This window comes from Corella eumyota, chromosome 7 (assembly GCF_963082875.1).
Source record: "Corella eumyota chromosome 7, kaCorEumy4.1, whole genome shotgun sequence".
Classification (NCBI taxonomy): Eukaryota; Metazoa; Chordata; class Ascidiacea; order Phlebobranchia; family Corellidae; genus Corella; species Corella eumyota.
Window position 1 is genome coordinate 8,408,837 of NC_137496.1, and position 23,325 is coordinate 8,432,161.

At 29.4% G+C, this 23,325-nt stretch overlaps 7 non-coding genes across 7 annotated transcripts; 4 read left to right on the forward strand and 3 right to left on the reverse strand.

The window, feature by feature from the left end:
• Window positions 1-1,907: 1,907 nt before the first annotated feature.
• Trnar-acg (transfer RNA arginine (anticodon ACG)) lies at window positions 1,908-1,980 on the forward strand. Its single transcript has one exon. It is a non-coding gene; the product is annotated as a tRNA-Arg (tRNA).
• Window positions 1,981-3,249: 1,269 nt separating this feature from the next.
• On the reverse strand, window positions 3,250-3,331 carry Trnal-uaa (transfer RNA leucine (anticodon UAA)). Its single transcript has one exon. It is a non-coding gene; the product is annotated as a tRNA-Leu (tRNA).
• A 5,341-nt stretch (window positions 3,332-8,672) lies between these two features.
• Trnar-acg (transfer RNA arginine (anticodon ACG)) lies at window positions 8,673-8,745 on the forward strand. Its single transcript has one exon. It is a non-coding gene; the product is annotated as a tRNA-Arg (tRNA).
• Window positions 8,746-10,014: 1,269 nt separating this feature from the next.
• On the reverse strand, window positions 10,015-10,097 carry Trnal-uaa (transfer RNA leucine (anticodon UAA)). Its single transcript has one exon. It is a non-coding gene; the product is annotated as a tRNA-Leu (tRNA).
• Window positions 10,098-15,444: 5,347 nt separating this feature from the next.
• Window positions 15,445-15,517, forward strand: Trnar-acg (transfer RNA arginine (anticodon ACG)). The gene has a single exon. It is a non-coding gene; the product is annotated as a tRNA-Arg (tRNA).
• A 1,269-nt stretch (window positions 15,518-16,786) lies between these two features.
• Trnal-uaa (transfer RNA leucine (anticodon UAA)) lies at window positions 16,787-16,868 on the reverse strand. Its single transcript has one exon. It is a non-coding gene; the product is annotated as a tRNA-Leu (tRNA).
• Window positions 16,869-22,195: 5,327 nt separating this feature from the next.
• On the forward strand, window positions 22,196-22,268 carry Trnar-acg (transfer RNA arginine (anticodon ACG)). Its single transcript has one exon. It is a non-coding gene; the product is annotated as a tRNA-Arg (tRNA).
• The last annotated feature ends 1,057 nt before the right edge of the window (window positions 22,269-23,325 follow it).

The following is a 23,325-nucleotide window of genomic DNA, read 5'->3' on the forward strand; positions in this document are numbered from 1 at the left end:
TAGGCTATTGTTTATCTTCCGACTGTAATTAACAGCTTATGCAAATTCTAACTCGCGAATATAAAAAAAGTCGACTAAATTTTATTATTTTTTTTGATATTCTGTGCAATGTTTTTGCACAAGTAGCAAATTTAATAATTTTGATTGTTCTTAATGATTGGTTGTGTACAAGAATATGAGATTCCGACTATTTAAAAAAAATTAACACTAAATTTACTTTGAAGTCCAAATCCATGTTTGTTTGGTGGCGTCCGTTTAGTAAAACTAAATTGCCAGGTTTAATTTAAGTATATGCACTTAATATGAAGCGTAAATGACTAGATTAAAATATGAATCAATACCAGAAAAAAAACAGATAAATTTTTGTGCGACAAGAAATGTTAAATATAAACTGCAAATTTCATAAACAAGTTATAATTAAAAGCATTCGATATACTTTTGACATCGAAAAAAGAAAGTCAAAGCTTGTCAGCACATAAAATTTCGTATTAAATCAACATCAAATATTTTTTTTATTAAAATTAAAGTAAGTTTATGTGAATTTATTTTAAATAAGTTACATACCAATCAACCTTAATGACAACTTAATTTCTAATATCTTAAAAAAAAACTTATTTTAGCTGTGTTTTTTAAAAGAAAAAAGCAAAAATAGCACTTAAAATATAAATTTACCATTTGACTTTAAAAAGCTGCTATGGTTTTTTGTTAAAAAAAAGAATGCCCTATTAAATGGTTGTCACAGTAATTCTGACGCAGGGTTTAAAATAACGAAAATAAATGCAAGTAATTAAAAGTAACTTAAATGTAAACACATCAAAAAATTAAGTAAATTATTAATGAAACAAAAAAAATAAAATTAAAGTTACCATATTTTTCAACAAAAGCGCAAAATTTTATTATTTGCTTCCTGTAGAGTTTCTACAAAGTGTTAAAAAAGGGCAAATTCTAACTAACTTTATCGAACCGCTGACATTTTGTGATGTGCATATTTTGGTATGCAAGAAGTTAATTAAACTTTTGTAATCGAGGAATATTTTAGTTATTTGCAGCTAATAGCTTAGTTCGACATCATTTTGCAGAAGCATTTGGTAAGTGCAACAGTCATTAAATACACTTTTCTGTCTGTCTGTTTAATATTAAAACTGTGTTGATGGAATACACTAACAAAAGTAAGGTTGCCTATTTTTATTGCAAACTTAGGCTATTTATGTACATTACACAAACACTTGAACAATAAGAGTAGGACAACAACATAAACATGGGGTGATGTTGTGATTGTATAGAGAAGAGAAAGGATGGCTAGGAAAAGGAGGAGGGAGGGGGGTGGTGGAGATTTAAGTATGTAGAGGTAAAAGAATATTTATTCGAAAGAAAAGTTAAATAGATTATCAACAAAAACTTTATAATCTGAGGTGTCTTAATTACAATGCTTAATAATATATCGTGTTATTTTATAGAAGAGCTGACAAGATGAACAAGAAAATTAATAAATTGTTTATAAATATTTTCGTTGAAATCTATTGTCAGTTGTTACATAACTTGCACCATTATTTCCCCAAAGTTTTTAGTTTTAAACTTAATAGACGCTTATAATAAAATAAATCTGTTATGCTACTTTGCTTTTTATTGTGTCAATTCAAGCTCTATTAAAATGAGAATTTGAAATATACAAAATACGTTTTAAATTATATAGGAAATAGACAATAATAAATAAATTTTGCGTACGCCGTGTGAAAGGGCCTTTATTTTAAACAATTAACTATTAAATCTAAAAATAGCGTGTTTACAGCAAATAAATTCAAAAAGTTTCTGGGGAAGCATGCCCATTATTTCGTTTTTTGTTTGGACAGACTTAACATTTTTAAAGTTTTAATTAACAAAACATTATTTATCAAATTTGACAGTGCGGGTGCGTGGCGCAATGGATAACGCGTCTGCCTACGGAGCAGAAGATTCCAGGTTCGAGTCCTGGCGCGCTCGTATTTTATTTAGCAAAATTTTTCCTACTTTAAGTACGTGAAATACTTATTTATGCTTAAGACATATTTATTTGTTCACTTTTCATCACACACAGAGTTACGGTTGCTAATTGAATCACACGATGTAATTGATAAAGTCGGTTTCATTTCACAATGGCATTGTGACGTGGAATAAAAGGGCAAAAAATTTGTACTTTTTTGCATAGGAAAGGGTGACCCTTGCCTAAATTTTTTTAAATCATTTTACAATTAATAAAACAAAAATAAACAATTGGATTAGGTTAAAGTAGTGATTGGGCTTCGTGAATAATAAAAAAGTGGCAATAAAGAGTAGGAAATGTATGTAATTTTTTTATACGCTATTTGAAGCGGTTTTATTGCATACTGTACAAAATCGTAAAACATACTCGTTGGGTTAATAAGTTTGCTTTGTTCTTTAAAAACACGATTAATAACGATAAAATTGCATCGCAGCGAAACAAAGCCATGTGTATTATAAGACGTCTTATATTTCTAGTTGTTGTTTAATTGTAAAAAAACTTAAAAAATGAGAAGCTGAATAAGTCAAGATGTAGTTTTTAAACAACAAATTTAATTTTCATACACAAAAGGTAAGTATTCTTTTTCTGAAAATAATTTTTAACTAGGGATATTCTCGGATAGAACATAAGAAGCCAATTTTCCAATTCGGTAAGTGATTGGTTTTGTGATAACAAACAAGGAGGTGCCTAGAATAAACATCCTTATATTGCAAAGTCTGAATAGTGGTAGCGTTAATCGGTTTTGCAACGCTTTGCAATAAAACTTGCAAATGCTTACTAGCAAGATTTATTACCGTCAACATTGTCACCAGACCAAGGAGCACAGTTTCAGTCGATACTTTTTAGGATTAAAATTTTCTTGACCTCACTCCCTACAAGAGTCTTTTACAGCGTTTATTTGTTCAAGCAAATGCTCAAAATATCAAAAACATTTTACTTAAAGTGGTAAAGGTTCATGATTTTTACTTTGGGTATAAAATTAGGTATTTTATTGTCAATTATGCTTAAATATTTGCTTGATTAATAAAAAATAAGATAAATATTTTGCTTTTAAATTTAGTTTGATTATATTATACGACATCGATGCGTGTTTGTTTGCTGAAATTTAGTCTAGTTATTATAAAGGTTATATTTTAATTTACTGTGTAAGTTTTTTTTATAAAAAAAAGGTTTAAACGGTTTTGAACCAAATGTCATTTTTTTTAAAATAAATCAAGTTAAAATGAAATTACTGGGTGTGGGGTTCGAAACCACGCGGACATTCGTCCATTGGAACTTAAGTCCAACGCCTTAACCACTCGCCAACCCAGTAAGTGCGAAAGCCTTGTTAAGATGCTAATAAACATAAATCTTAAGTAAGCCACCAATTGTGATTGGCAGCCTTATGCCTTATTGTCTTTCGAAACTTTGATTTTAAGTCAATTTTTTTTGGTTGGTTTAAACAAGGTGTTTGCGTAGCGAGCTTTGTGCGTACTTCGCGTCCTACTATTTCCTCGGGTATTCTAAACTTTTTTGGGGTGGTTCATTTTAAAGTAGGAAATGTCATTTTGTATTGCCTTTAACATGCATTTTATTTAAATAACACGATTAGATATATAAAACTGTTATTATATTGCAAAACCTGTTACAGCAATAAAATAAATTTTAAATGGGCAAGTAATTCTTTTCTTTAATGAAATGCAATAACAGTCTTTAATTTAGTAACCATAATTATTTTTGTAATTGCGACAAAAATTATTTTAAATCACTTTATTAACAAAAGTAAATTAACGTAAAAGTTGCAACAAATATTTGCAGCTGGCCATTTACCCACAACCAGCAATTCGAATTTTTATCACTTTTGCTTATTTATTAAACATATATGTAGTTTTACAGACGTGATCCTACAACTTGAGTTGTAATAAAAAATATCTATCGGCTTACGTTTAAAAAATTAAAAATACGAACAATATGCCTTTTTTCTTTTAACTTTATTAATTGTTAGTCCACAAATAAGATTGGTTTGATTAAAATTCGATAAAAAATGTTAAAATTTAACATTCGTTTGATTAAAATTTGACAATTTGTTCAGCAAAATTTTATAAAATTCTGTTTTTAAAAATTATACAAATAGCATATATACCTTATTCAAATAGGAACAAAGTTGGTTGTTAGAAACGGTCAAAAGAATAACAGCAATTATAACTGTAAAGAAACTGCACTTAGCATATCTACACATATTACTGTAAATACCTAGCTTATTGGGACAAAAATCTACACTTAACCAATAAAAATAATTAAAACCCCAAAACCATGAAAAAATTACAATGCCATGGGACGAGCATTTAAATAATTGAATAAAATCACGCTAGCTGCCTCAAGAAGGAAAAGCAAGAGTTGCCGTGACCGATTGGTTAAGGCTATAAAAAAGGAAACTAATCAGCACTGCAGGCACAAGTTCGAATCCTGCCGAAAACGCATTTTTTTTGCATTTTTTAATTAAAAATTAAATTAAATAAATACAATTTTAGAAATCAAAGTTGCCTTGAAAAGTAAACAAAAAAGTTGTCGTGGCCGAGGCCATAGACTTACAATCTTTTAGGCGCTGTCCGCACATATTCGAATCCTGCCGACAACGAATTTTTTTATTTAGTTTTAGTTCAAATTTAAATAATTAATTAAAATCGCGCTAGCTGCTCGGGGAAAAAAACTTATTTTAGACTTGATTTCTTTTAGGCTCTGCCCGCGAAGGTTCGAGTCCAGCCGATAACGCATTTTTATTTCAGTTTTGTTATAAAATTAATTTAAATCACGCTAGCTGCTCCGAGAATCCAACATAACAGTTGTCAGGTTCGAATCCTGCCGACAACGCATTATTTTATTTTAAATACAAATTTAATTAACTAATTAAAATCACGCGAGGTGCTTCTAGAATGGAACATTAGAGTTGTCGTGGCCGATTGGTGGAGCTATAGGTTTGAGTTTTTTGAGGCTCTGCCCGCGCAGGTTCGACTCATGCCGACAACGCTTTATTTTATGTTTTAATACAACTTTAAATAATTTGATTAAATCACGCTGGCTGCTCCGAGATTCCAACATACGAATTGGCGTGGCCGAGTCGTTAAGGCAATCGACTTGAAATCTTTTGCGCTTTGCCCGCGAAGGTTCGAATCCTGTCGACAACGGATTTTTTTTTACTAATTTTTTAACTAAAATTACGCTAGCTGCCTTAAAGGGAACAAAGAGTTTATCCACAAAAAATAAGTAACGTTGTTCAGTGGATATCGTTGGACAGTACCTTCATAATAAAACTTTTACTGATCGTGCGGTAAATGATTAGGCGCTAATGGGGATCGACCCCAGGACCTTCTTTTTACTAGACAGGCGCTTTAACACTATGTCATAATGCCTTTAAAGAAAGTCGATGTATCAGTCATGTCGTTACAAACAAATGTATTTAAAATAAAGTAAAGTATTTTAATATTTAAATTCTTGTTGAAAACTCCCAAATTGAACGATCTATGCATCATAACATTAAAACGCACGTCGAAAATAAAAAAACTATTTCTACACGGACCGTCTGGGTGAAAACCAGAAATCCCAAGCTTGACAAGCATAAACTTTACCACCGATGTTTAATATTGTCTCCAAGATAAGTTTTGTTAAAAATGGAGTGTAGTAAATTTATTGATTAATAACTGCCCTTAGCTGTCGGTTGTTTACAAGAATATAAAATTCTGTCTAATTTCTTTCAAAATTAAACGCTAAATTAAGTAATGTCTAAATCCATGTTTACCTCCAACTTTAAAGAGTTAAACGCGCCAATGATTGCGACACAGAAACGACTGATTTGCGACATTTCTATCAAATTTGCAAAGCAAAATTGTAAAAAAAGCGATTATATATTTGACCCTAGGTGGACTCGAACCGCAATCTTTTAAATTAAAAAGAAAATAATAATGATAAACATTTATCTAATAATTAAATACATAAAATTTGATTTAATAATTTAGTTGATAATCATAATTAATTTATGTTTATGATTATCTTTATTTATTAATAGAGATTTATTTCAAAAATGATGAAATTATTTTAAATCTTATTTTATTTATCAAATAAATCTAGTTGTAAGTATTTTTGCTTGTTGTGATGATGAATTTAAAATTACTTTGACACAATTATTGCGTTTTAAAAAAACCCTTTTCAATATAAATATATTAAAACAGTTTTACAAACGTAAACATGTGCATTACCAGCTTCTTTTAAACATCTTTAGAAGACAAAAATAATTTTATAAATCCAAAATCAGATGATTGATTTAATGGAAGTTAAAGAATCTGTATTTTTCCATTAATCTTAAAGGTTGATAAACTACTTTTTTTGCTAGATGGTGGACTAAATTGCAGAAAAAATCTTAAAGGTCTGTGTTTTTTTCAAAACTCCTTTATATTGCCCACCACTTGCCTGAACATTACCAGACAGGATTGCATAATTAGTAATAACAAATTTTAACTTGTTTAAAAAAACTTTTGAATCGAATCAGTATTTTATTTATTTAGACACCAAGGCTTCATAGCTTAGTGGTAAAGCGTCTGTCTCGTAAACAGGAGATCCTGGGTTCAATCTCCAGAAACGCCTAATATTATTTTACTATCATGAAGTTAGTTGTTATTTTAAAAAAAAATTTTTCTGATTACTTTAAAATAATACGTTAAACTTTAAACACCACGAAGATTTGTAAACCTATCATGACGTTTATGTTAAATTAGGCTATTGTTTATCTTCCGACTGTAATTAACAGCTTATGCAAATTCTAACTCGCGAATATAAAAAAAGTCGACTAAATTTTATTATTTTTTTTGATATTCTGTGCAATGTTTTTGCACAAGTAGCAAATTTAATAATTTTGATTGTTCTTAATGATTGGTTGTGTACAAGAATATGAGATTCCGACTATTTAAAAAAAATTAACACTAAATTTACTTTGAAGTCCAAATCCATGTTTGTTTGGTGGCGTCCGTTTAGTAAAACTAAATTGCCAGGTTTAATTTAAGTATATGCACTTAATATGAAGCGTAAATGACTAGATTAAAATATGAATCAATACCAGAAAAAAAACAGATAAATTTTTGTGCGACAAGAAATGTTAAATATAAACTGCAAATTTCATAAACAAGTTATAATTAAAAGCATTCGATATACTTTTGACATCGAAAAAAGAAAGTCAAAGCTTGTCAGCACATAAAATTTCGTATTAAATCAACATCAAATATTTTTTTTATTAAAATTAAAGTAAGTTTATGTGAATTTATTTTAAATAAGTTACATACCAATCAACCTTAATGACAACTTAATTTCTAATATCTTAAAAAAAAACTTATTTTAGCTGTGTTTTTTAAAAGAAAAAAGCAAAAATAGCACTTAAAATATAAATTTACCATTTGACTTTAAAAAGCTGCTATGGTTTTTTGTTAAAAAAAAGAATGCCCTATTAAATGGTTGTCACAGTAATTCTGACGCAGGGTTTAAAATAACGAAAATAAATGCAAGTAATTAAAAGTAACTTAAATGTAAACACATCAAAAAATTAAGTAAATTATTAATGAAACAAAAAAAATAAAATTAAAGTTACCATATTTTTCAACAAAAGCGCAAAATTTTATTATTTGCTTCCTGTAGAGTTTCTACAAAGTGTTAAAAAAGGGCAAATTCTAACTAACTTTATCGAACCGCTGACATTTTGTGATGTGCATATTTTGGTATGCAAGAAGTTAATTAAACTTTTGTAATCGAGGAATATTTTAGTTATTTGCAGCTAATAGCTTAGTTCGACATCATTTTGCAGAAGCATTTGGTAAGTGCAACAGTCATTAAATACACTTTTCTGTCTGTCTGTTTAATATTAAAACTGTGTTGATGGAATACACTAACAAAAGTAAGGTTGCCTATTTTTATTGCAAACTTAGGCTATTTATGTACATTACACAAACACTTGAACAATAAGAGTAGGACAACAACATAAACATGGGGTGATGTTGTGATTGTATAGAGAAGAGAAAGGATGGCTAGGAAAAGGAGGAGGGAGGGGGGTGGTGGAGATTTAAGTATGTAGAGGTAAAAGAATATTTATTCGAAAGAAAAGTTAAATAGATTATCAACAAAAACTTTATAATCTGAGGTGTCTTAATTACAATGCTTAATAATATATCGTGTTATTTTATAGAAGAGCTGACAAGATGAACAAGAAAATTAATAAATTGTTTATAAATATTTTCGTTGAAATCTATTGTCAGTTGTTACATAACTTGCACCATTATTTCCCCAAAGTTTTTAGTTTTAAACTTAATAGACGCTTATAATAAAATAAATCTGTTATGCTACTTTGCTTTTTATTGTGTCAATTCAAGCTCTATTAAAATGAGAATTTGAAATATACAAAATACGTTTTAAATTATATAGGAAATAGACAATAATAAATAAATTTTGCGTACGCCGTGTGAAAGGGCCTTTATTTTAAACAATTAACTATTAAATCTAAAAATAGCGTGTTTACAGCAAATAAATTCAAAAAGTTTCTGGGGAAGCATGCCCATTATTTCGTTTTTTGTTTGGACAGACTTAACATTTTTAAAGTTTTAATTAACAAAACATTATTTATCAAATTTGACAGTGCGGGTGCGTGGCGCAATGGATAACGCGTCTGCCTACGGAGCAGAAGATTCCATGTTCGAGTCCTGGCGCGCTCGTATTTTATTTAGCAAAATTTTTCCTACTTTAAGTACGTGAAATACTTATTTATGCTTAAGACATATTTATTTGTTCACTTTTCATCACACACAGAGTTACGGTTGCTAATTGAATCACACGATGTAATTGATAAAGTCGGTTTCATTTCACAATGGCATTGTGACGTTGAATAAAAGGGCAAAAAATTTGTACCTTTTTGCATAGGAAAGGGTGACCCTTGCCTAAATTTTTTTAAATCATTTTACAATTAATAAAACAAAAATAAACAATTGGATTAGGTTAAAGTAGTGATTGGGCTTCGTGAATAATAAAAAAGTGGCAATAAAGAGTAGGAAATGTATGTAATTTTTTTATACGCTATTTGAAGCGGTTTTATTGCATACTGTACAAAATCGTAAAACATACTCGTTGGGTTAATAAGTTTGCTTTGTTCTTTAAAAACACGATTAATAACGATAAAATTGCATCGCAGCGAAACAAAGCCATGTGTATTATAAGACGTCTTATATTTCTAGTTGTTGTTTAATTGTAAAAAAACTTAAAAAATGAGAAGCTGAATAAGTCAAGATGTAGTTTTTAAACAACAAATTTAATTTTCATACACAAAAGGTAAGTATTCTTTTTCTGAAAATAATTTTTAACTAGGGATATTCTCGGATAGAACATAAGAAGCCAATTTTCCAATTCGGTAAGTGATTGGTTTTGTGATAACAAACAAGGAGGTGCCTAGAATAAACATCCTTATATTGCAAAGTCTGAATAGTGGTAGCGTTAATCGGTTTTGCAACGCTTTGCAATAAAACTTGCAAATGCTTACTAGCAAGATTTATTACCGTCAACATTGTCACCAGACCAAGGAGCACAGTTTCAGTCGATACTTTTTAGGATTAAAATTTTCTTGACCTCACTCCCTACAAGAGTCTTTTACAGCGTTTATTTGTTCAAGCAAATGCTCAAAATATCAAAAACATTTTACTTAAAGTGGTAAAGGTTCATGATTTTTACTTTGGGTATAAAATTAGGTATTTTATTGTCAATTATGCTTAAATATTTGCTTGATTAATAAAAAATAAGATAAATATTTTGCTTTTAAATTTAGTTTGATTATATTATACGACATCGATGCGTGTTTGTTTGCTGAAATTTAGTCTAGTTATTATAAAGGTTATATTTTAATTTACTGTGTAAGTTTTTTTTATAAAAAAAAGGTTTAAACGGTTTTGAACCAAATGTCATTTTTTTTAAAATAAATCAAGTTAAAATGATATTACTGGGTGTGGGGTTCGAACCCACGCGGACATTCGTCCATTGGAACTTAAGTCCAACGCCTTAACCACTCGGCCAACCCAGTAAGTGCGAAAGCATTGTTAAGATGCTAATAAACATAAATCTTAAGTAAGCCACCAATTGTGATTGGCAGCCTTATGCCTTATTGTCTTTCGAAACTTTGATTTTAAGTCAATTTTTTTTGGTTGGTTTAAACAAGGTGTTTGCGTAGCGAACTTTGTGCGTACTTCGCGTCCTACTATTTCCTCGGGTATTCTAAACTTTTTTGGGGTGGTTCGTTTTAAAGTAGGAAATGTCATTTTGTATTGCCTTTAACATGCATTTTATTTAAATAACACGATTAGATATATAAAACTGTTATTATATTGCAAAACCTGTTACAGCAATAAAATAAATTTTAAATGGGCAAGTAATTCTTTTCTTTAATGAAATGCAATAACAGTCTTTAATTTAGTAACCATAATTATTTTTGTAATTGCGACAAAAATTATTTTAAATCATTTTATTAACAAAAGTAAATTAACGTAAAAGTTGCAACAAATATTTGCAGCTGGCCATTTACCCACAACCAGCAATTCGAATTTTTATCACTTTTGCTTATTTATTAAACATATATGTAGTTTTACAGACGTGATCCTACAACTTGAGTTGTAATAAAGAATATCTATCGGCTTACGTTTAAAAAATTAAAAATACGAACAATATGCCTTTTTTCTTTTAACTTTATTAATTGTTAGTCCACAAATAAGATTGGTTTGATTAAAATTCGATAAAAAATGTTAAAATTTAACATTCGTTTGATTAAAATTTGACAATTTGTTCAGCAAAATTTTATAAAATTCTGTTTTTAAAAATTATACAAATAGCATATATACCTTATTCAAATAGGAACAAAGTTGGTTGTTAGAAACGGTCAAAAGAATAACAGCAATTATAACTGTAAAGAAACTGCACTTAGCATATCTACACATATTACTGTAAATACCTAGCTTATTGGGACAAAAATCTACACTTAACCAATAAAAATAATTAAAACCCCAAAACCATGAAAAAATTACAATGCCATGGGACGAGCATTTAAATAATTGAATAAAATCACGCTAGCTGCCTCAAGAAGGAAAAGCAAGAGTTGCCGTGACCGATTGGTTAAGGCTATAAAAAAGGAAACTAATCAGCACTGCAGGCACAAGTTCGAATCCTGCCGAAAACGCATTTTTTTTGCATTTTTTAATTAAAAATTAAATTAAATAAATACAATTTTAGAAATTAAAGTTGCCTTGAAAAGTAAACAAAAAAGTTGTCGTGGCCGAGGCCATAGACTTACAATCTTTTAGGCGCTGTCCGCACATATTCGAATCCTGCCGACAACGAATTTTTTTATTTAGTTTTAGTTCAAATTTAAATAATTAATTAAAATCGCGCTAGCTGCTCGGGGAAAAAAACTTATTTTAGACTTGATTTCTTTTAGGCTCTGCCCGCGAAGGTTCGAGTCCAGCCGATAACGCATTTTTATTTCAGTTTTGTTATAAAATTAATTTAAATCACGCTAGCTGCTCCGAGAATCCAACATAACAGTTGTCAGGTTCGAATCCTGCCGACAACGCATTATTTTATTTTAAATACAAATTTAATTAACTAATTAAAATCACGCGAGGTGCTTCTAGAATGGAACATTAGAGTTGTCGTGGCCGATTGGTGGAGCTATAGGTTTGAGTTTTTTGAGGCTCTGCCCGCGCAGGTTCGACTCATGCCGACAACGCTTTATTTTATGTTTTAATACAACTTTAAATAATTTGATTAAATCACGCTGGCTGCTCCGAGATTCCAACATACGAATTGGCGTGGCCGAGTCGTTAAGGCAATCGACTTGAAATCTTTTGCGCTTTGCCCGCGAAGGTTCGAATCCTGTCGACAACGGATTTTTTTTTACTAATTTTTTAACTAAAATTACGCTAGCTGCCTTAAAGGGAACAAAGAGTTTATCCACAAAAAATAAGTAACGTTGTTCAGTGGATATCGTTGGACAGTACCTTCATAATAAAACTTTTACTGATCGTGCGGTAAATGATTAGGCGCTAATGGGGATCGACCCCAGGACCTTCTTTTTACTAGACAGGCGCTTTAACACTATGTCATAATGCCTTTAAAGAAAGTCGATGTATCAGTCATGTCGTTACAAACAAATGTATTTAAAATAAAGTAAAGTATTTTAATATTTAAATTCTTGTTGAAAACTCCCAAATTGAACGATCTATGCATCATAACATTAAAACGCACGTCGAAAATAAAAAAACTATTTCTACACGGACCGTCTGGGTGAAAACCAGAAATCCCAAGCTTGACAAGCATAAACTTTACCACCGATGTTTAATATTGTCTCCAAGATAAGTTTTGTTAAAAATGGAGTGTAGTAAATTTATTGATTAATAACTGCCCTTAGCTGTCGGTTGTTTACAAGAATATAAAATTCTGTCTAATTTCTTTCAAAATTAAACGCTAAATTAAGTAATGTCTAAATCCATGTTTACCTCCAACTTTTCGGTTAAAGAGTTAAACGCGCCAATGATTGCGACACAGAAACGACTGATTTGCGACATTTCTATCAAATTTGCAAAGCAAAATTGTAAAAAAAGCGATTATATATTTGACCCTAGGTGGACTCGAACCGCAATCTTTTAAATTAAAAAGAAAATAATAATGATAAACATTTATCTAATAATTAAATACATAAAATTTGATTTAATAATTTAGTTGATAATCATAATTAATTTATGTTTATGATTATCTTTATTTATTAATAGAGATTTATTTCAAAAATGATGAAATTATTTTAAATCTTATTTTATTTATCAAATAAATCTAGTTGTAAGTATTTTTGCTTGTTGTGATGATGAATTTAAAATTACTTTGACACAATTATTGCGTTTTAAAAAAACCCTTTTCAATATAAATATATTAAAACAGTTTTACAAACGTAAACATGTGCATTACCAGCTTCTTTTAAACATCTTTAGAAGACAAAAATAATTTTATAAATCCAAAATCAGATGATTGATTTAATGGAAGTTAAAGAATCTGTATTTTTCCATTAATCTTAAAGGTTGATAAACTACTTTTTTTGCTAGATGGTGGACTAAATTGCAGAAAAAATCTTAAAGGTCTGTGTTTTTTTCAAAACTCCTTTATATTGCCCACCACTTGCCTGAACATTACCAGACAGGATTGCATAATTAGTAATAACAAATTTTAACTTGTTTAAAAAAACTTTTGAATCGAATCAGTATTTTATTTATTTAGACACCAAGGCTTCATAGCTTAGTGGTAAAGCGTCTGTCTCGTAAACAGGAGATCCTGGGTTCAATCTCCAGAAACGCCTAATATTATTTTACTATCATGAAGTTAGTTGTTATTTTAAAAAAAAATTTTTCTGATTACTTTAAAATAATACGTTAAACTTTAAACACCACGAAGATTTGTAAACCTATCATGACGTTTATGTTAAATTAGGCTATTGTTTATCTTCCGACTGTAATTAACAGCTTATGCAAATTCTAACTCGCGAATATAAAAAAAGTCGACTAAATTTTATTATTTTTTTTGATATTCTGTGCAATGTTTTTGCACAAGTAGCAAATTTAATAATTTTGATTGTTCTTAATGATTGGTTGTGTACAAGAATATGAGATTCCGACTATTTAAAAAAAATTAACACTAAATTTACTTTGAAGTCCAAATCCATGTTTGTTTGGTGGCGTCCGTTTAGTAAAACTAAATTGCCAGGTTTAATTTAAGTATATGCACTTAATATGAAGCGTAAATGACTAGATTAAAATATGAATCAATACCAGAAAAAAAACAGATAAATTTTTGTGCGACAAGAAATGTTAAATATAAACTGCAAATTTCATAAACAAGTTATAATTAAAAGCATTCGATATACTTTTGACATCGAAAAAAGAAAGTCAAAGCTTGTCAGCACATAAAATTTCGTATTAAATCAACATCAAATATTTTTTTTATTAAAATTAAAGTAAGTTTATGTGAATTTATTTTAAATAAGTTACATACCAATCAACCTTAATGACAACTTAATTTCTAATATCTTAAAAAAAAACTTATTTTAGCTGTGTTTTTTAAAAGAAAAAAGCAAAAATAGCACTTAAAATATAAATTTACCATTTGACTTTAAAAAGCTGCTATGGTTTTTTGTTAAAAAAAAGAATGCCCTATTAAATGGTTGTCACAGTAATTCTGACGCAGGGTTTAAAATAACGAAAATAAATGCAAGTAATTAAAAGTAACTTAAATGTAAACACATCAAAAAATTAAGTAAATTATTAATGAAACAAAAAAAATAAAATTAAAGTTACCATATTTTTCAACAAAAGCGCAAAATTTTATTATTTGCTTCCTGTAGAGTTTCTACAAAGTGTTAAAAAAGGGCAAATTCTAACTAACTTTATCGAACCGCTGACATTTTGTGATGTGCATATTTTGGTATGCAAGAAGTTAATTAAACTTTTGTAATCGAGGAATATTTTAGTTATTTGCAGCTAATAGCTTAGTTCGACATCATTTTGCAGAAGCATTTGGTAAGTGCAACAGTCATTAAATACACTTTTCTGTCTGTCTGTTTAATATTAAAACTGTGTTGATGGAATACACTAACAAAAGTAAGGTTGCCTATTTTTATTGCAAACTTAGGCTATTTATGTACATTACACAAACACTTGAACAATAAGAGTAGGACAACAACATAAACATGGGGTGATGTTGTGATTGTATAGAGAAGAGAAAGGATGGCTAGGAAAAGGAGGAGGGAGGGGGGTGGTGGAGATTTAAGTATGTAGAGGTAAAAGAATATTTATTCGAAAGAAAAGTTAAATAGATTATCAACAAAAACTTTATAATCTGAGGTGTCTTAATTACAATGCTTAATAATATATCGTGTTATTTTATAGAAGAGCTGACAAGATGAACAAGAAAATTAATAAATTGTTTATAAATATTTTCGTTGAAATCTATTGTCAGTTGTTACATAACTTGCACCATTATTTCCCCAAAGTTTTTAGTTTTAAACTTAATAGACGCTTATAATAAAATAAATCTGTTATGCTACTTTGCTTTTTATTGTGTCAATTCAAGCTCTATTAAAATGAGAATTTGAAATATACAAAATACGTTTTAAATTATATAGGAAATAGACAATAATAAATAAATTTTGCGTACGCCGTGTGAAAGGGCCTTTATTTTAAACAATTAACTATTAAATCTAAAAATAGCGTGTTTACAGCAAATAAATTCAAAAAGTTTCTGGGGAAGCATGCCCATTATTTCGTTTTTTGTTTGGACAGACTTAACATTTTTAAAGTTTTAATTAACAAAACATTATTTATCAAATTTGACAGTGCGGGTGCGTGGCGCAATGGATAACGCGTCTGCCTACGGAGCAGAAGATACCAGGTTCGAGTCCTGGCGCGCTCGTATTTTATTTAGCAAAATTTTTCCTACTTTAAGTACGTGAAATACTTATTTATGCTTAAGACATATTTATTTGTTCACTTTTCATCACACACAGAGTTACGGTTGCTAATTGAATCACACGATGTAATTGATAAAGTCGGTTTCATTTCACAATGGCATTGTGACGTTGAATAAAAGGGCAAAAAATTTGTACTTTTTTGCATAGGGAAGGGTGACCCTTGCCTAAATTTTTTTAAATCATTTTACAATTAATAAAACAAAAATAAACAATTGGATTAGGTTAAAGTAGTGATTGGGCTTCGTGAATAATAAAAAAGTGGCAATAAAGAGTAGGAAATGTATGTAATTTTTTTATACGCTATTTGAAGCGGTTTTATTGCATACTGTACAAAATCGTAAAACATACTCGTTGGGTTAATAAGTTTGCTTTGTTCTTTAAAAACACGATTAATAACGATAAAATTGCATCGCAGCGAAACAAAGCCATGTGTATTATAAGACGTCTTATATTTCTAGTTGTTGTTTAATTGTAAAAAAACTTAAAAAATGAGAAGCTGAATAAGTCAAGATGTAGTTTTTAAACAACAAATTTAATTTTCATACACAAAAGGTAAGTATTCTTTTTCTGAAAATAATTTTTAACTAGGGATATTCTCGGATAGAACATAAGAAGCCAATTTTCCAATTCGGTAAGTGATTGGTTTTGTGATAACAAACAAGGAGGTGCCTAGAATAAACATCCTTATATTGCAAAGTCTGAATAGTGGTAGCGTTAATCGGTTTTGCAACGCTTTGCAATAAAACTTGCAAATGCTTACTAGCAAGATTTATTACCGTCAACATTGTCACCAGACCAAGGAGCACAGTTTCAGTCGATACTTTTTAGGATTAAAATTTTCTTGACCTCACTCCCTACAAGAGTCTTTTACAGCGTTTATTTGTTCAAGCAAATGCTCAAAATATCAAAAACATTTTACTTAAAGTGGTAAAGGTTCATGATTTTTACTTTGGGTATAAAATTAGGTATTTTATTGTCAATTATGCTTAAATATTTGCTTGATTAATAAAAAATAAGATAAATATTTTGCTTTTAAATTTAGTTTGATTATATTATACGACATCGATGCGTGTTTGTTTGCTGAAATTTAGTCTAGTTATTATAAAGGTTATATTTTAATTTACTGTGTAAGTTTTTTTTATAAAAAAAAGGTTTAAACGGTTTTGAACCAAATGTCATTTTTTTTAAAATAAATCAAGTTAAAATGAAATTACTGGGTGTGGGGTTCGAACCCACGCGGACATTCGTCCATTGGAACTTAAGTCCAACGCCTTAACCACTCGCCAACCCAGTAAGTGCGAAAGCCTTGTTAAGATGCTAATAAACATAAATCTTAAGTAAGCCACCAATTGTGATTGGCAGCCTTATGCCTTATTGTCTTTCGAAACTTTGATTTTAAGTCAATTTTTTTTGGTTGGTTTAAACAAGGTGTTTGCGTAGCGAGCTTTGTGCGTACTTCGCGTCCTACTATTTCCTCGGGTATTCTAAACTTTTTTGGGGTGGTTCATTTTAAAGTAGGAAATGTCATTTTGTATTGCCTTTAACATGCATTTTATTTAAATAACACGATTAGATATATAAAACTGTTATTATATTGCAAAACCTGTTACAGCAATAAAATAAATTTTAAATGGGCAAGTAATTCTTTTCTTTAATGAAATGCAATAACAGTCTTTAATTTAGTAACCATAATTATTTTTGTAATTGCGACAAAAATTATTTTAAATCACTTTATTAACAAAAGTAAATTAACGTAAAAGTTGCAACAAATATTTGCAGCTGGCCATTTACCCACAACCAGCAATTCGAATTTTTATCACTTTTGCTTATTTATTAAACATATATGTAGTTTTACAGACGTGATCCTACAACTTGAGTTGTAATAAAAAATATCTATCGGCTTACGTTTAAAAAATTAAAAATACGAACAATATGCCTTTTTTCTTTTAACTTTATTAATTGTTAGTCCACAAATAAGATTGGTTTGATTAAAATTCGATAAAAAATGTTAAAATTTAACATTCGTTTGATTAAAATTTGACAATTTGTTCAGCAAAATTTTATAAAATTCTGTTTTTAAAAATTATACAAATAGCATATATACCTTATTCAAATAGGAACAAAGTTGGTTGTTAGAAACGGTCAAAAGAATAACAGCAATTATAACTGTAAAGAAACTGCACTTAGCATATCTACACATATTACTGTAAATACCTAGCTTATTGGGACAAAAATCTACACTTAACCAATAAAAATAATTAAAACCCCAAAACCATGAAAAAATTACAATGCCATGGGACGAGCATTTAAATAATTGAATAAAATCACGCTAGCTGCCTCAAGAAGGAAAAGCAAGAGTTGCCGTGACCGATTGGTTAAGGCTATAAAAAAGGAAACTAATCAGCACTGCAGGCACAAGTTCGAATCCTGCCGAAAACGCATTTTTTTTGCATTTTTTAATTAAAAATTAAATTAAATAAATACAATTTTAGAAATTAAAGTTGCCTTGAAAAGTAAACAAAAAAGTTGTCGTGGCCGAGGCCATAGACTTACAATCTTTTAGGCGCTGTCCGCACATATTCGAATCCTGCCGACAACGAATTTTTTTATTTAGTTTTAGTTCAAATTTAAATAATTAATTAAAATCGCGCTAGCTGCTCGGGGAAAAAAACTTATTTTAGACTTGATTTCTTTTAGGCTCTGCCCGCGAAGGTTCGAGTCCAGCCGATAACGCATTTTTATTTCAGTTTTGTTATAAAATTAATTTAAATCACGCTAGCTGCTCCGAGAATCCAACATAACAGTTGTCAGGTTCGAATCCTGCCGACAACGCATTATTTTATTTTAAATACAAATTTAATTAACTAATTAAAATCACGCGAGGTGCTTCTAGAATGGAACATTAGAGTTGTCGTGGCCGATTGGTGGAGCTATAGGTTTGAGTTTTTTGAGGCTCTGCCCGCGCAGGTTCGACTCATGCCGACAACGCTTTATTTTATGTTTTAATACAACTTTAAATAATTTGATTAAATCACGCTGGCTGCTCCGAGATTCCAACATACGAATTGGCGTGGCCGAGTCGTTAAGGCAATCGACTTGAAATCTTTTGCGCTTTGCCCGCGAAGGTTCGAATCCTGTCGACAACGGATTTTTTTTAACTAAAATTACGCTAGCTGCCTTAAAGGGAACAAAGAGTTTATCCACAAAAAATAAGTAACGTTGTTCAGTGGATATCGTTGGACAGTACCTTCATAATAAAACTTTTACTGATCGTGCGGTAAATGATTAGGCGCTAATGGGGATCGACCCCAGGACCTTCTTTTTACTAGACAGGCGCTTTAACACTATGTCATAATGCCTTTAAAGAAAGTCGATGTATCAGTCATGTCGTTACAAACAAATGTATTTAAAATAAAGTAAAGTATTTTAATATTTAAATTCTTGTTGAAAACTCCCAAATTGAACGATCTATGCATCATAACATTAAAACGCACGTCGAAAATAAAAAAACTATTTCTACACGGACCGTCTGGGTGAAAACCAGAAATCCCAAGCTTGACAAGCATAAACTTTACCACCGATGTTTAATATTGTCTCCAAGATAAGTTTTGTTAAAAATGGAGTGTAGTAAATTTATTGATTAATAACTGCCCTTAGCTGTCGGTTGTTTACAAGAATATAAAATTCTGTCTAATTTCTTTCAAAATTAAACGCTAAATTAAGTAATGTCTAAATCCATGTTTACCTCCAACTTTTCGGTTAAAGAGTTAAACGCGCCAATGATTGCGACACAGAAACGACTGATTTGCGACATTTCTATCAAATTTGCAAAGCAAAATTGTAAAAAAAGCGATTATATATTTGACCCTAGGTGGACTCGAACCGCAATCTTTTAAATTAAAAAGAAAATAATAATGATAAACATTTATCTAATAATTAAATACATAAAATTTGATTTAATAATTTAGTTGATAATCATAATTAATTTATGTTTATCTTTATTTATTAATAGAGATTTATTTCAAAAATGATGAAATTATTTTAAATCTTATTTTATTTATCAAATAAATCTAGTTGTAAGTATTTTTGCTTGTTGTGATGATGAATTTAAAATTACTTTGACACAATTATTGCGTTTTAAAAAAACCCTTTTCAATATAAATATATTAAAACAGTTTTACAAACGTAAACATGTGCATTACCAGCTTCTTTTAAACATCTTTAGAAGACAAAAATAATTTTATAAATCCAAAATCAGATGATTGATTTAATGGAAGTTAAAGAATCTGTATTTTTCCATTAATCTTAAAGGTTGATAAACTACTTTTTTTGCTAGATGGTGGACTAAATTGCAGAAAAAATCTTAAAGGTCTGTGTTTTTTTCAAAACTCCTTTATATTGCCCACCACTTGCCTGAACATTACCAGACAGGATTGCATAATTAGTAATAACAAATTTTAACTTGTTTAAAAAAACTTTTGAATCGAATCAGTATTTTATTTATTTAGTCACCAAGGCTTCATAGCTTAGTGGTAAAGCGTCTGTCTCGTAAACAGGAGATCCTGGGTTCAATCTCCAGAAACGCCTAATATTATTTTACTATCATGAAGTTGGTTGTTATTTTAAAAAAAATTTTTTCTGATTACTTTAAAATAATACGTTAAACTTTAAACACCACGAAGATTTGTAAACCTATCATGACGTTTATGTTAAATTAGGCTATTGTTTATCTTCCGACTGTAATTAACAGCTTATGCAAATTCTAACTCGCGAATATAAAAAAAGTCGACTAAATTTTATTATTTTTTTTGATATTCTGTGCAATGTTTTTGCACAAGTAGCAAATTTAATAATTTTGATTGTTCTTAATGATTGGTTGTGTACAAGAATATGAGATTCCGACTATTTAAAAAAAATTAACACTAAATTTACTTTGAAGTCCAAATCCATGTTTGTTTGGTGGCGTCCGTTTAGTAAAACTAAATTGCCAGGTTTAATTTAAGTATATGCACTTAATATGAAGCGTAAATGACTAGATTAAAATATGAATCAATACCAGAAAAAAAACAGATAAATTTTTGTGCGACAAGAAATGTTAAATATAAACTGCAAATTTCATAAACAAGTTATAATTAAAAGCATTCGATATACTTTTGACATCGAAAAAAGAAAGTCAAAGCTTGTCAGCACATAAAATTTCGTATTAAATCAACATCAAATATTTTTTTTATTAAAATTAAAGTAAGTTTATGTGAATTTATTTTAAATAAGTTACATACCAATCAACCTTAATGACAACTTAATTTCTAATATCTTAAAAAAAAACTTATTTTAGCTGTGTTTTTTAAAAGAAAAAAGCAAAAATAGCACTTAAAATATAAATTTACCATTTGACTTTAAAAAGCTGCTATGGTTTTTTGTTAAAAAAAAGAATGCCCTATTAAATGGTTGTCACAGTAATTCTGACGCAGGGTTTAAAATAACGAAAATAAATGCAAGTAATTAAAAGTAACTTAAATGTAAACACATCAAAAAATTAAGTAAATTATTAATGAAACAAAAAAAATAAAATTAAAGTTACCATATTTTTCAACAAAAGCGCAAAATTTTATTATTTGCTTCCTGTAGAGTTTCTACAAAGTGTTAAAAAAGGGCAAATTCTAACTAACTTTATCGAACCGCTGACATTTTGTGATGTGCATATTTTGGTATGCAAGAAGTTAATTAAACTTTTGTAATCGAGGAATATTTTAGTTATTTGCAGCTAATAGCTTAGTTCGACATCATTTTGCAGAAGCATTTGGTAAGTGCAACAGTCATTAAATACACTTTTCTGTCTGTCTGTTTAATATTAAAACTGTGTTGATGGAATACACTAACAAAAGTAAGGTTGCCTATTTTTATTGCAAACTTAGGCTATTTATGTACATTACACAAACACTTGAACAATAAGAGTAGGACAACAACATAAACATGGGGTGATGTTGTGATTGTATAGAGAAGAGAAAGGATGGCTAGGAAAAGGAGGAGGGAGGGGGGTGGTGGAGATTTAAGTGTAGAGGTAAAAGAATATTTATTCGAAAGAAAAGTTAAATAGATTATCAACAAAAACTTTATAATCTGAGGTGTCTTAATTACAATGCTTAATAATATATCGTGTTATTTTATAGAAGAGCTGACAAGATGAACAAGAAAATTAATAAATTGTTTATAAATATTTTCGTTGAAATCTATTGTCAGTTGTTACATAACTTGCACCATTATTTCCCCAAAGTTTTTAGTTTTAAACTTAATAGACGCTTATAATAAAATAAATCTGTTATGCTACTTTGCTTTTTATTGTGTCAATTCAAGCTCTATTAAAATGAGAATTTGAAATATACAAAATACGTTTTAAATTATATAGGAAATAGACAATAATAAATAAATTTTGCGTACGCCGTGTGAAAGGGCCTTTATTTTAAACAATTAACTATTAAATCTAAAAATAGCGTGTTTACAGCAAATAAATTCAAAAAGTTTCTGGGGAAGCATGCCCATTATTTCGTTTTTTGTTTGGACAGACTTAACATTTTTAAAGTTTTAATTAACAAAACATTATTTATCAAATTTGACAGTGCGGGTGCGTGGCGCAATGGATAACGCGTCTGCCTACGGAGCAGAAGATTCCAGGTTCGAGTCCTGGCGCGCTCGTATTTTATTTAGCAAAATTTTTCCTACTTTAAGTACGTGAAATACTTATTTATGCTTAAGACATATTTATTTGTTCACTTTTCATCACACACAGAGTTACGGTTGCTAATTGAATCACACGATGTAATTGATAAAGTCGGTTTCATTTCACAATGGCATTGTGACGTGGAATAAAAGGGCAAAAAATTTGTACTTTTTTGCATAGGAAAGGGTGACCCTTGCCTAAATTTTTTTAAATCATTTTACAATTAATAAAACAAAAATAAACAATTGGATTAGGTTAAAGTAGTGATTGGGCTTCGTGAATAATAAAAAAGTGGCAATAAAGAGTAGGAAATGTATGTAATTTTTTTATACGCTATTTGAAGCGGTTTTATTGCATACTGTACAAAATCGTAAAACATACTCGTTGGGTTAATAAGTTTGCTTTGTTCTTTAAAAACACGATTAATAACGATAAAATTGCATCGCAGCGAAACAAAGCCATGTGTATTATAAGACGTCTTATATTTCTAGTTGTTGTTTAATTGTAAAAAAACTTAAAAAATGAGAAGCTGAATAAGTCAAGATGTAGTTTTTAAACAACAAATTTAATTTTCATACACAAAAGGTAAGTATTCTTTTTCTGAAAATAATTTTTAACTAGGGATATTCTCGGATAGAACATAAGAAGCCAATTTTCCAATTCGGTAAGTGATTGGTTTTGTGATAACAAACAAGGAGGTGCCTAGAATAAACATCCTTATATTGCAAAGTCTGAATAGTGGTAGCGTTAATCGGTTTTGCAACGCTTTGCAATAAAACTTGCAAATGCTTACTAGCAAGATTTATTACCGTCAACATTGTCACCAGACCAAGGAGCACAGTTTCAGTCGATACTTTTTAGGATTAAAATTTTCTTGACCTCACTCCCTACAAGAGTCTTTTACAGCGTTTATTTGTTCAAGCAAATGCTCAAAATATCAAAAACATTTTACTTAAAGTGGTAAAGGTTCATGATTTTTACTTTGGGTATAAAATTAGGTATTTTATTGTCAATTATGCTTAAATATTTGCT